This window comes from Typopeltis vanoorti, chromosome 14 (assembly GCF_054136105.1).
Source record: "Typopeltis vanoorti isolate ZY-2024b chromosome 14, IOZ_Tvanoo_1.0, whole genome shotgun sequence".
Taxonomy (NCBI): domain Eukaryota; kingdom Metazoa; phylum Arthropoda; class Arachnida; order Uropygi; family Thelyphonidae; genus Typopeltis; species Typopeltis vanoorti.
In genome coordinates this window covers 76,088,451-76,101,404 of record NC_143562.1, presented here as the reverse complement: position 1 = coordinate 76,101,404, position 12,954 = coordinate 76,088,451, and the positions used below count along the sequence as shown (strand labels likewise).

General features: G+C 37.0%; 1 protein-coding gene across 2 annotated transcripts in view; it reads left to right on the top strand.

The window, feature by feature from the left end:
• The first annotated feature begins 370 nt into the window (after positions 1-370).
• LOC150099683 (tyrosine-protein kinase CSK-like) overlaps positions 371-12,954 on the top strand; it is a 262,985-nt gene continuing 250,401 nt past the window's right edge. The window contains exon 1 of one of the 2 annotated variants that reach the window (XM_090404533.1): positions 371-469. The gene's annotated coding sequence lies outside the window, so the exon portion shown is untranslated. The remainder of the gene's footprint in view (positions 470-12,954) is intronic. The other variant, XM_090404534.1, reaches the window with a different exon arrangement.

Sequence of the window (12,954 nt, the reverse complement as noted above, 5' to 3'; positions counted from 1 at the left end):
ACGGCCGGTAAATATGGGAAAAAAAAAACGGTAATGTCCCGTTCAAAACGTATGGTCAGCCTACCGTTCAAGGACAAGCCCCAACTCATCACTCTTTATATAGTATAAAGTATTATTATTTCATGTCCTCTACGAAATTACTAAACTCCTACATCGAAGTTATTGACTATAACACGTTTTTTATTTAAAACTTCACTATTATTTTCGATAACCACTTAATTCACCATCGAAACGTGTTGCATTTTTGGCAACATTTTCTCTATATTGAAGTGCATAAAGCGAATTTTTGTTTTTTCTTTTGTGCCAATTGACTGAACCTGGAAATCACTTCCGTTAAGAGAAGCATGCTGCATAAACACGACCTCTGTTGGCTGAAGTTACATGTGTGCAGCATTTGAGCCCAAGGATACAGGAAGTGTAGAATGATCCTTAGGTAATGTGTAGCCACGCAACTATGAATATTAGAAAGGTATGTTTAAGTAGTGTGGTTAGTAAATTGTATTACATTTCTGCGTATGTGTGTTGATGTTTTTTTCCCATGGCCTTTTGAAGTGCATTTTCTTTAGTTATCTGCTTTAATACGAATGTGTTATGCCCTGGAAACACACGAACAACAAAAATAAACAAAATAGTTAAGTGCTTGTTGCACTCCACCTCGAATATTTATCCAGGCAACATTTATATGTTTGGACAGAAGCCCGAACGAAGTTCATTTCATGCAGAAAAAAAAAACAAAAGTTGAGAAAGTTTAAGGAAGTTCGTTTGCAAAAAAATAAAAAAAGTAATAATAATAAATAAAATAAAAAATACTGTAGTAGATTAGTGCATTAAAAATAAGGCATGAATAATATACGTTTTTGTTTCTGATGTCAGTGGCATCAAACGTTTGATTAAAAAATGATGGAATGTTTTAAGCATTTATCTGTATTATTTGATGGGTCTGTAAGGATACTAGCAATCTTGAAAAATCATTGGCAACAAAACGTCTCCCTAGTACCGTGAACCCTATTATTTAAAAATGTTAGAGGAAAGGGGGTATTCTGTGTACATTTTCGTATTGTTGGGTAGTAATGCAAAGCATCCGATTTGTTGTGAAGGGATACTTTTTTTTTTCTCCCCAAGGATTTAACATCCTGCGTTGTCAAAACGATAATCATTTATCTCGCTTTCAGTACTTAGTTAATCATTCTGTATATATTAAATTCCATGTAAAATTGCTTAAGATTTTAGAGTTCGTCCCTCGCCATCCTCGCTGTTGAAATTTTGTCTATTCAGTAGGATTTAAAGGAAGCTATACCAACTAGCATTGCATTTCATTCTGGTAGGGAATATAACTTTATTTTATGTTGATTCATACACACACACACACGAGTGATCGCACAACCTGTAACACAAAGGTGTGTGGGCAATTAATTAAGGAGAGAAAAGGAATCCATTAAAATATATTGATAAGCTTGAGGATCTCTGTTCATTGGAGAAAATGGTATGGAAAGAGTGCTGTAGAGAAAAGAGGCAGGGGAGAATTGACCAATTCATCTCCCATGATGATGTTCTTACACGATTAGAGGAAAGTGGAGAATGCTAGTGGACAGTGTATACACACAATAAAAATAAAGCTTAATGCAAAAACATGTGCCAATGAGAAAGTGATTGGATTGAGTCTGTGAGAGAGGTCATCTATCAGGAGAATTGCCCTTTTCTGTATATATTTAAGTATTCTTGGGAGGTTTTGAATGCATCACCCCAAAAGTGAGAACATTATGCTAAGGTCAGTTGGATTTATGATTTGTAGTGTCAGAAGTTTAACAGGAGAGTGTTTTGAATGGGAAATACCCAGTTTTTTGTAATTGAGCACACTATGGTTATAATATGCTTATGCATGGATAAGTTAAATGTGCAAGTCAGCAGAAGGGGGGAGGGGGAATTGAATGAGAACCAATTTGAAAAAATCTACTAATGCCTTTTTCATCTTGGGCAAGACCATGTTATCTTTGTCTTACTTCTGGAGACTGAGGGGCAGTCAGTTTCTACCTTAGCCAAACAGATCGCTGGCCAAAGACTATCACTAATTTCAAATGGCATCCATTTAAGAGGCATAGAAGTGCTGACATCTTTGTCCCTAATACAATATATTATTGCATGAAGTACTGTGGGTTCTGCAGTTAATTTTTGTGAGTTTACTAGATGAAATCAGGAAAATTGCCCAGATCTATGGCACAGGCAAGTGGTTTTTCTGGGAGAAAAAACCCACTTGCCGGTGCCACAGATCGACTAACTTGGGGAACTGGTTGAAGAACAGCTTAGAAAAAGTACCTCTAGTTAGCAACTAGAATTGAACGTAGAATGGTTTTTCTTCAGGTACATAGTGCCATAGATGCAAACACTATTTTCACAGCTCTGTACAGGCCTAGTGGGAAACTAATACTGACTTGTAATTGGAACATTATTACTAGTTCTTAGGAAGTGAAGTAGGATCCTTTTTCTGGGTAATAAGTGAGGACTGTATTTTGATAGCATTGAAATTCATTAGATTATTTTCACTCCACCACCACCACTTTTAGTTTAAGATTTTACAAAGGCATTTGACAGGGTAAATGATCACCTGATATTTAAGTTGCAACACGTGGGTTTAGATGGCGGGTTAGTGAACTGGATTCATGATTGGCTATCTAATAGGTATCAGAGTTGTGTTTTTTTTTTGGGGAGGCAGAACGTTATTAGGGTCTCACAGGGCTCAGCACTGGAACCTTTATATCAATGTCAGTGAACTGCAGGAGGGATATTCAGTTGTTTGCAGATGATGTGAAGCTGGAAAGGGTTATTAGTAATAGTGCATATGGAATATCCCTGCAAGAGAGGATTTGAATAAACTGGACCGATGGGCAAATGAATGAGGGGATCAGTTTAATGCAGCAAAATGTAAAGTCTTGAAGTTTGGGATATGTTGATGGGAGGCTGCATACTCTGCTGGAGGAAGTAAGGAAGCCAAGGGGGGGGGATGATTGATAGAAACTTGAAATTCAAGGATCATATCGCGAAGGTAGTGAAGGTAACTCAGAGGATTGCTGCAGCACTGAGGATGCTGACCTACATCCTTCAATTAAGAGTTGTCATTCCATTGTATAAAGCCCTGATCAGACCACACTTGGGCTATTGTTCTCAAATCATTAGGAACAAGATGGAAGAACTTTTGGCCTTGGTTGGCTCTTCCTGGCCACAGGTTATTAGCATTAGTGAAACATGGCTAACAGAAGATGATATAGCTATGGGATAGAATGTGAAGGATGTAGTATTCAGGAAGGACAGAGAGAATAAAATGGGAGAGGAGTGTTATTGATGATAGCTGATGAACTGCAGGATAGAGAAAATAGCACATTTGAGGCTCTTTGGTGTGAGATTGAGACTAACAGAACAAAATATACAGTTGGGTGCTTCTATAGACCAGGCGATGGAATAGATGGTGGAGATAGTATGCATAAGCAAATAGATGCAATGAGTGGAAGGAAGGTAATTGTTATGGGAATTTCAACTATGGCAACATTGATTGAAAGGAGGAGAGGACACATGGGAGGAAGGAATTGGATTTTATGCAGTTATTAAGGGATAACTATCTAAGATAGCATGTAATGGAAAACACTATAGGGTCGAGAGTGCTTGACCTAGTAATTGCATCTGAGAATTTGACTGTAATGAATATGACCACGTTGCCACCAATTGGTGAGAGTGATCATAAGGTCTTTACCTGGGAGGCGGCTAAATGTATGGAAGTTTCAATTAACACGGAGTACATGTGGAATTACCAGGCTGGTAAGTATGACAAGCTTAGGAGATTGCTTGGTTCAGTGCCATGGCATGTAAAACTGCAAGGGCTGGATGCTGATAGTGCATGGGGAGGTGGTTAAGGAGCATTTGCAGGAGGTAATGGCTGACTGTATACCTAGAGTCCGAATAGCCAATAGGTTAAATGGATGAATAACACTATTAAGCTTAAGCGGCAAAAAAAAAACAACAACTGTGGAGGGAATTTAAAGAGAATGGTCACCTGCAGTCACACGAACAGTGTAAAGCGCTGGCCAGAAGGGTAACGAGTGTGGTAAGAAAAGCAAAAGCGGATTATGAAAGGGAATTAGCCATTCAAGCTAAAGAGAATCTGAAACAGTTTTTTAATATGCTGCAAGCAAAAGAAAAAATGTATATGGCAGAATGATTTTAAGGAATGCTGATGGTAGGGAGGTAACCGAATCAGTTTATATAGTGGAATTACTGAGCGAGCACTTTCCAAGAGTATATCATCCAGGTGGTGATATTGCAGGAATGAAGGAACCAATAGCTTATACAGGAATTGTGGTGAATGAAGTGGAGGTGAATAGTCTATTACAAAACCTTAATGTGAATACATCTGTACGATTGGATGGTATACCAGCTTGAGTCATATTTGAAGCAGCTAAAGAATTGTCAGGGCTCTTGACCATTTTGTTTAATTTGAGTCTCATGTTTGGGTTAATCCTGAGGGGGGTGGAAAGAGGGGAAAATAGTTCCACATAAAGGAGGTTCCAAGACTTCTGTTGCAAATTACCGACCAATCAGCATATCAGGAGTCGTTGTCAAGGTCTTGGAGAAAGTAGTCAAGAGAAAAATACAGGAATGGATAGATGAAAATGGGATACTGTATGGGGGACAGCATGGTTTTGTGCAGGATAGATCATGCTTCAGTAACTGGCTCACACAGTGACGGCTGAACTGGATGAGGGTAATGGGTTTACAGTGATACTGCTGGACCTTGCTAAGGCCTTTGAAAGGATACCACATGGAATTCTAATCAGTAAACTGCAGCATATGGGGATGGATATAGGGTTGGTAAGATGGATAGGAGGGTGGTTAATGGAGAGATATCAGAGAGTAGTTTATTCAGGAATAGAGTCCAAAAGACGTCCTGTGACTAGTGGTGTGCCACAGGATTCTGTTCTTGGACCACTACTTCTATAATTTGTTCATTAACAAAAAAGGAAAGGATATGAGATGAACTGTTCATTTGTTTGCTGATGATGCAAAGTTGGGTAGAGCAATAGTGAATGCACATGATGTCAAAATTTTGCAGGATGATTTGGATTGTTTGGAGGACTGGGCTAAGGAGAATGGATGTCAATTTAATGTGGCAAAATGGAAAGTTATGCATTTTGGGGTGAAAAGATTAGCAGCAGTATACCACATTGGTGGAACTGTACTCCCGGAGATTGACGAGGGCCAGGGAGTGTTGGTGGATAGGGAGTTGAAGTTTAGGGGGAACATTGCAAAAGGGGCTAAATCAGCTTATCAAATCACTTGGTTACTGAAGAATACTTTGATGAGCAGAGACAAGCAAGTTATTATTCCTCTGTATCGAGCCTTGATAGAACCCCATCTTGACTACTGTGTCCAGATTTGGGTGTTAGGGTTTCTTCTTGATGGGGAGGAGTTAGAGAGGATCCAGAGGCGAGTGACCAAGATGATAGCAGGTCTATGGAATGAACCTTATGAAAACAGGTTGAAGATTTGTTATTTGCAGAAATTGGTTGATATGTGGAAAAGGGGTGATATGATTGAGACATTCAAATTACTGAGGGGTTTCTATAAGATTAATTCAGAGGATATTTTTGAGAACAGGGCTGGTGGTGGGAGGACTAGGGACATCCATGGAAACCGGGCAAGGGTGTTAGTGGTAGGTTTTTTACTTGGAGAGTGGAATAAGCTGCCAGAGTCTGTTGTGGGTGCCATGGCTGTGAATGAGTTCAAGGCAAAGTAAGATAGATACTGTGTGAATGTTGAATAGTTGTTCTTGATATGATGTTTAGAGCCTCCCTCAATGAGTAAGGACTCCTTGGAGTTGCCTGTAATAATAATAATAAAATTTGGTCTTCAGGATTTGAAGGGGATAAATTAATTGCGGAAAAGGTGCTAGAGGAGATAACAAAGATGGTATCAGGATAGTACAATGTTAGTTATTAAGACAGGCCGAGGGAATGTGGACTGCAGAGTTTGGTAGATAGGAGAGGTGATATGATTGAGACTTTTAAGCTGTTGAGAGGTAGTTACAGGGTTGACACTGGGGAGTTCTTTCACTTGGTGGAACAGGGAGAAGGAGCAAGGACAAGGGGCCATCCCCAGAAGTTAATAAAGGAAGCTGAGGGTGGGGAGTGGTTTCTTTGCATGGAGGGTGGATGAACTGTGAAATGCAGTGCCTGATAGTGGTGATAGCACAAATGGTCAGTGAGTTCAAAGAGTGGTGTGATAGTCTTTGTGTTTTCTAGGATAGGCCTCCCACGATGAGTCTTTTACTCCATAGAGACTTGAGTCATAATAACAATAAATTATGCCTAACATCTGAAATGTTTTGCTTGTCCCTGTAAGGCCTTTTCTTGAGAATGCAGTTGTATTCCATGTTTTTACATATCTTAATGGTTTGTCTTTTAATTCCTGAATTTTATACCAGAGTTGTCATCACAGTCACTCAATTCAGTTTAGAATCCTAAAGACTTACAATGGATTTCTTTAGGAATATAAGACCTGTATAAAATAGAGCTGAGTTTAATATTTGATTTTACCAGGTTTATTGCCACTTTCCTTCATAGTATGAGCCACATTAAACTTGGTAAGAAATTACATTTTTGTTTAATCCTTTTCAGGTAGTAAACAAACTTTGCAAGTTTCACATGCCAATTTTGTTGGCTTACACTTGAGTAAAGGATTAAAAAAAGAATGTAATTTCATGCGACATTTAATTTACTCTTGTAATCCAGTGAAAAAACTTACCACAGTATAATCCACATAAATAATGAATAATATGGAAATAGCATGCACTCTTACACCTAACTTTACATCAGATTATCTTCCTGTAGATGCTCAGTTCTAGGAGGAATTACGATTTAAGTATAAGCTTTATATTGCCTAAATATTTGAACGTTTACACCATATAACTGCATGATTTGTGAACAGCTTATTTCTTGCCACCATGTCTTATGCTGTATTCAGGTTTGCAAAACTTCAGTGCATTCTTCTTTTTTAAGTTCTATTTCCTAATGGATTTCATTGACCACCATTGCAAATTTACTTCTGTCTCTAGCAACTCTGATTAAGAGCTCTGTGTTCAGTATAGTCCACTTTTTTTTTATGTTGTCTAGCTGAGGAAGATATTTGTCTTCTTCCAGGTTTTCTCTTTATGCTGATTTTACCTTCTAATATTACCTGGAGTCTATATTTATGGTTTCTCATTAATATCCTAAGCAGGTAGTTTTTTTTACAGTATTGATTAATATTGATTTTTATTTATTCTTCTCAATATATTGTCATTCTTCACCTTATCTGTCATGGGATCTTGAGCATCCTTCTAAATATCCACATCTCAAAGGCTTCCAGTTTTTTTTGCCTTTAACATCCATGTTTCAACTCCATATAGTAAACTTGACCATATGCAGTACTTCATCATTTGTAGTCAGATTTCAATGTTTAAGTCGTTACATAAAATGGGTTTCATGTTGATAAAGGACTGCCTTGCAATTTCAATTCTTGATATTATCTTCATTTCACAGTCCAAACTTTCATTTAGCTAGGATCCCAAGTATTTTAATTTGTTCATTTGTTCGATTTTATTTCCATTTAGAACTAAGTCAGTTATGGAAAGGTTATTGCTTATTATCATAAGTTTTGTTTTTTGGGTGTTAATTTTTAGGCCCATTTCTGTGCCTTCTTTGTTGACACATTCTAAGAGTAGTTGAAGATCTTGAATATTTGTTGTAATTAAAGCAGTATGTCTGAATAGTATAAGTTATTTATTAATTGGCCGTTTATGATTACTCCTTCCTTTCCTCCTTCTAAGACCTTCTGAGCAGATGTTAAACAGAAGTGGAGATAGTACACATCCTTGTCTTTGATATTGTTTGTCTGTCCTGATGTTGTTTGTTAGGACAGATGCACTCTTGCCCCAGTATAGGTTTTTAATGATTCCAACATCCTTATCTTTAAGCATAGTTGTTATAAGATGTTTATGAGTTTGAGCCCCATAACTGTCCTCATCCATGATGCGAGGAATCTTAATCTGGACTCTTTTGACTAAAGGTGTTAGCTGGTCTCATATGGAGGTAGAAAGTTTTTTTCACCCAGAAACTCGGATTTTTCATCCCTCAGAACAGGCAAACTGGACTTGTGATCACACAGGGATCTACATTCATAAAATACTCAATCCTTCATTAGGAGGGCTCAACCCATCCTAAGGGATGGGCGAGGAAGGATGGAAACCCCCATACAAAATAAATAAGTTTATTATGCTGGACCCTGTCAGCAGCCTTTTCGAAATCAATAGACCGAATATTAAGGTCAGTTTGTTGTCCTCTGCATCTTTGTGCTAAGATACATAAGTAGAAAAGGGCTTCTTTTGTTCCTAGGCCAGTTCTGAAACCAAACCGAGTCTCACTAATGAGGTCATCACAGTTTGGTATATTCTGTTATGAATAATTTTTAGGAATATTTTGAGAGTCTGGCTCATTAGGCTAATCAATCTAAAATCATCAAGTTTTTATATTAGGTTTTTTAGGCAATGCAAAAAGATTGAGCTCATCTAGTCTTTGCCTTTTTGTTCTAGGTATTTTCATCAGAGGGGTTTTTTCATCCCGCAAGCAGGAGTGGCACCAGCTTATTTCACCATGACTCCTCATTAGGAGGAGACCCAACCCATCTGAAGCAGATGGAAGGGGGAGAGAGATAAGACTTTCATGTGTATTGCTCCTCCAAACTGTCTAGCACCATTCCTCTTTCTTGTATTCATATATGAACAAGAAAAGCCACTAGTCAGCATCCATACAGACTCCAAACATATTGACCCAACTTGTCTTTGTGCCTACCTATTCTTTGGAACAGCTTTTCTCATTATTTTTACCAGTGATTGTAGTTTCCAATTCAAGAAACTTGTTAATATGTTGCTTCTTTCTCCACTTGTTTAACCACTTGTTCACAAACAGATGGGTTTTTGTGATCTTTTTGTGGGGGTTAATATTTTTTATTTATTTTTTAAATCAAAACTGATTTTGAAGAGCCAAAAGCAAGAAAATTGTATTATATCCATAAGGAACACAGCTTCTTAATGGAGATTTCATTCACAAGCTTTCAAAACTCAGCCATAGGGTTTGTGCTTGGGCTTTGATGAGAACCCACAGTTCAAAACAGCTCTCTAGCCAATGAAATCCTTAATCAAAAGTCATTAATAAGAGGTGAATATATTGGCCACTGGGCAGGCATCATTGAAAGGAAAGATCCATTATTTTTTTATAGCTGAGAGCTTATGAGAATAAGCTCTCAGCTATAATTATTATTACCAGACACCTCCAAGGAGTCCAAGGGACTCATCGAGGGAGGGCACCTACTCTACAACTGTCTCCACCACTCACAATCTGCCAACTACAATGACCCGCAACTATCAACACCATCTACACCAATGCTATCTACCCACCCACTGCTAGTATTTTCACAGAAGTCACAAACATCCATGCTCACAGCGAGATTCAAATATGCAGTCTTATGGCTTGAGAGCAGATACACTAACCACTTGGCCCAACCAGGCTGGCATTATGTTAATCCTTTCCTTCCATAATGTTTCCATAATTTTTATGATGAACTATAATTATGTTAGTTGAGAGCATATGAGATTTCACCATAATTTATAAACTCAACAATTTTTTACAAATTAAGTATCAAAAGGTTTATAAAATAACACTGGATCTTTAGTATGCTTTATTTTAATTTTCAGTGTCAAGTTAAAGCTATTTTTAGTTAATTTCAGTGTTAATTCAGCCAGTTTTTCAGAAATTAAAAATTCAAACTAATGTAATGGAGAGGTGGCAAGGTTTTTCCTTTTGGCAACTTTTTTTTTTTTTTTCATTCTGTAAAACAAACAGATGGAAGAAGAGCAAATGGGATTTAGAAATAGGAAAAGCACAATAGATGCAATTTTCAGATTAGACATTAAACAGATTAGACAAAAATACGAAAAAAACTCTACTGCTTTATTAACTTCAAACAAGCTTTTGACTCAATAAATAGAAGCAAACTCATTAAAATTCTAGAAAACAGAGGGTTCGACAAATGCCTATTAAATTGCATCAAGACTTACTATTCAGAAACACGAGCAATATTGAAATACAAAAACATAGAAACAGATCAAATAGCAATTAAAAAAAGGAGTTATGCAAAGCTGCTCATTGTCACATATTTATTCAACTTGTACCTAAAAGAAGTAGTAGACAAAGGACTACAGATGTGTAAAGGCATAACTGTAAATGGAAGAAATATAACACATTTAAAGTATGCTGACGACATAGTTATCACTACAGACAGCCAAGAAAAAGTAGAAAATATCCTGACCAAGCTGCATCAAACAAGTAACAAATGATATGAAAATCAATTTTAGTAAAACAAAACTAATAGTAATAGAAAGAAAAAGGGTTCGACAAATGCCTATTAAATTGCATCAAGACTTACTATTCAGAAACACGAGCAATATTGAAATACAAAAACATAGAAACAGATCAAATAGCAATTAAAAAAAGGAGTTATGCAAAGCTGCTCATTGTCACATATTTATTCAACTTGTACCTGAAAGAAGTAGTAGACAAAGGACTACAGATGTGTAAAGGCATAACTGTAAATGGAAGAAATATAACGCATTTAAAGTATGCTGACGACATAGTTATCACTACAGACAGCCAAGAAAAAGTAGAAAATATCCTGACCAAGCTGCATCAAACAAGTAACAAATGATATGAAAATCAATTTTAGTAAAACAAAACTAATAGTAATAGAAAGAAAAAGGGAAGCAATCCAAATGAAAATAGGAAAATAATATAGAACAGGTAATGCAATTCATTTACCTAGGATCAATGATCGCTGAAGAACTAGACTATTTCGAAACCATAAAATACAGAATCAATAATGGATGGATAACAATGGGCAGACAACAAAAAATATGGAACAATAAAAGATTAAGCAAAGAACTCAAATTAAAGATATATATAAAACAATGATAATTCCCACAGTACTCTATGGCTCAGAATGCTGGATCTTAAGAAGAAGAAAAAAGAAATGAGTAAACTCAATGCTTTTAAAATCAAATGCCTAAGAGAAATCAATAGAACAAACTGGACAGAAAGAAAAACAAATGAAAAAGTCAGAGAAGAACTTAACTTTAAAGAAACAATAATTACAGCACTAAAAAAGAGCCAACTAAGCTGGTTTGGACATGTTAAGAATGAACCCAGAAAGACTACTAAACATATTATAAACTCATCGTATTAAACATATTATAAAATCATTATAAACTAAACATATTACAAACTACTAAACATATAAACTCACCGAGGGAGGTCCCCTCCCCTCGATGAGTCTTGATAGACTTTGTGTTTCTTAGGAAGGACCTCCCACGATGAGTCTTTTGACTCCATGGAGGCCTGAATAATAATAATATTATTATTATTAAATGATAGCATTGAAGGATAGCCCAGCAGAGGAAGACCAGGAAAGAAATGGATTGACAACATTAAAGAAACCACCCACTTGAACTCCATAATAGAACTTCATAAAAAGACATCAGACAGAAAGAAATGGCAAAAATTCGCCTTTGAGGAATGTCCACCATGAGTGGAAGAGAAGAAGAAGAAGAAAACAAACTAGCCAGAGAATGCACAATTGTGACAGACCACTATTAGAGGATTAACCACTATTATATTATTAATAAGAGAGACCTCCAGGGAGTCAGAGACTCATCGAGGGAGGCCACATACTACACACACCAGCTATCATACTTATTCTTGAATTCATTCACTCTGCTTGCACTCACAACATCCGATGACAATCCATTCCAATCACGCACCACCCTCTGTGAGAAAAATCTAGCTCTCACACCCTTCTTGGCAGCCTTCATTCTCAGCTTCCAAGGATGCCCTTCCCTTTCTCGTCCTTTCCCCTCCTCCATAAATTGAAAAATTCCATCAATTGAAATCCTGTATGACCCTTTCAGAAGTTTGTAAGTCTCAATCATATCACCCCTCTTTCTCCTGTTTGCTAGTGTCTGCAGTCTACAAATTCTCAATCTGTCTTCATAATCAATATTCTCTCCAATATATCAAAATCACAACTGAAACCAGGAGACCAGACCTGTGCACAATAGTCCAAGTGAGGAGGTCTTATCAAGGCCTTGTAAAGAGGCAAAATAATATCCTTATCTTTACATGTGAACGTTCGTTTCAGCATTGCAATTATTTTTTGAGTTGTATTTGTAATCTTTGCCACATGGCCCCTAAACTTTAACTTCCTATCTACTAGCACTCCAAGATCCCTAGCATCATCAGTTTCTTCTGATCTAATCCCACCAATATAATATGACATTGGATATCTAATCATGCCGAAGTAAATGACTTTACATTTACTGACATTGAACTGACACCCATTTTCCCATGCTCACAATTCCAGCCTATTCAAATCATTCTGCAAAGACTGTATATCAGCAGCATTCCTGATTACCCTACCTATCTTTGCATCATCAGCGAATAACTGTATGTCACTTGTCAAATCCTTCCCAATATCATTAATGTACAGATTGAATAACAGTGGACCAAGCACTGATCCTTGTGGTACATCACTTGTTACCTTAAACCTTGCAGACTCAGATCCCCCATATACCACTTTTTGATATCTGTCATTCAGCTATCCTCTTATCCGTGTTAATATTGTATAATCCAAACCCATTTTCTCCAATTTATGAAGCAGTCTACCATGCTGTATTCTGTCAAATGCCTTAGCAAAATCCAAACGTTCTCTTGTGCAATGGAATTACCATATTCCCAATTTTTATCTCCCTCTTTTTTTTTTTTTTTTTTGAATAGGTTCGATGTATGTTTGCTTTCATGCATTGGGATAAATGGCAGCTGAGCA